Source organism: Cebus imitator, unplaced genomic scaffold (genome assembly GCF_001604975.1).
Source record: "Cebus imitator isolate Cc_AM_T3 unplaced genomic scaffold, Cebus_imitator-1.0 Scaffold4, whole genome shotgun sequence".
Lineage (NCBI taxonomy): Eukaryota > Metazoa > Chordata > Mammalia > Primates > Cebidae > Cebus > Cebus imitator.
The window spans coordinates 16179707-16180728 of record NW_016107319.1 but is presented as its reverse complement, the minus strand read 5'-3'; positions in this window follow the sequence as shown (position 1 = coordinate 16180728).

The following is a 1022-nucleotide window of genomic DNA, read 5'->3' as shown; positions in this document are numbered from 1 at the left end:
AGTATCTATAAAGAGTATGGTCAGGCTCAGTGGCTCATGCCTATAATCCCAGCATTTTGGGAGCCTGAGGCAGGCAGATCACCTGAACTACATGATGAAACCCCATCTCTACTAAAAATAAAAAAAAATTAGCTCGGCATGGCAGCACCCGCCTGTTATCCCAGCTACTCGGGGGGTAAAGCATGAGATTTGCTTGAACCCAGGAGGTGGAGGTTGCAGTGAGCTGAGATAGCACCACTGCTCTCTAGCCTGGGCACCCGAGGGAGACTGTCTCAAAAATAAATAAATAAAAAAATGTAAAAAGTGTAATCAAAGTGGGGGTGATAACATGCATTTTTCAACACATACAGAGCAACCCTTTTACTGTTCTATAGCTCTATCCAGAAGAAAAATCTAATTATTTAAGAGTCATAGTTGAATTCAGTTGTCTTCTAAGGTTAAAATGTCCAATCATTCTGGAGACTTGATATCCTGGAATAACCTTCCCAAATTTTTCATCTGGCTTATTCCTACTTATTCTTTAAAATTCAGGTCTGGTATCACCTCTCTTGGAAGTCTCTTTTAGGTTTTCATAGGCTTAACATACTGCATTGAGTCCTCAAGGCAGGGACTGAATTTTTCACTTCTTAACCTAAATGTCTAATGCAATGCTGCTACATTAGAATGCTAAAAAATATTTTTTGGAATGACTTAAGTTAATGAGTGTTTTAAATATCTTTTTGTTTTAAATATCTTTTGGTCCTATTTGGTGCGACTTTATCAATGACACATGAAGAAGAGTCCCTTTATTTATTTAAAGACAGAGTCTTTGCTCTGTCACCCAGGTTGGAGTGCAGTGGCATGATCTTGGCTCACTGCAACATCTGCCTCCCCAGTTCAAGTGATTCTCCTGCCTCAGCATCCCAAGTAGCTGGGATTACAGGCATGTTCCACTACACATGGCTAATTTTTGTATTTTTAGTAGAGATGGAGTTTCCCTATGTTGGCCAGGCTGAGTCCCTTGATTTTTTTTTTTTTTTTTT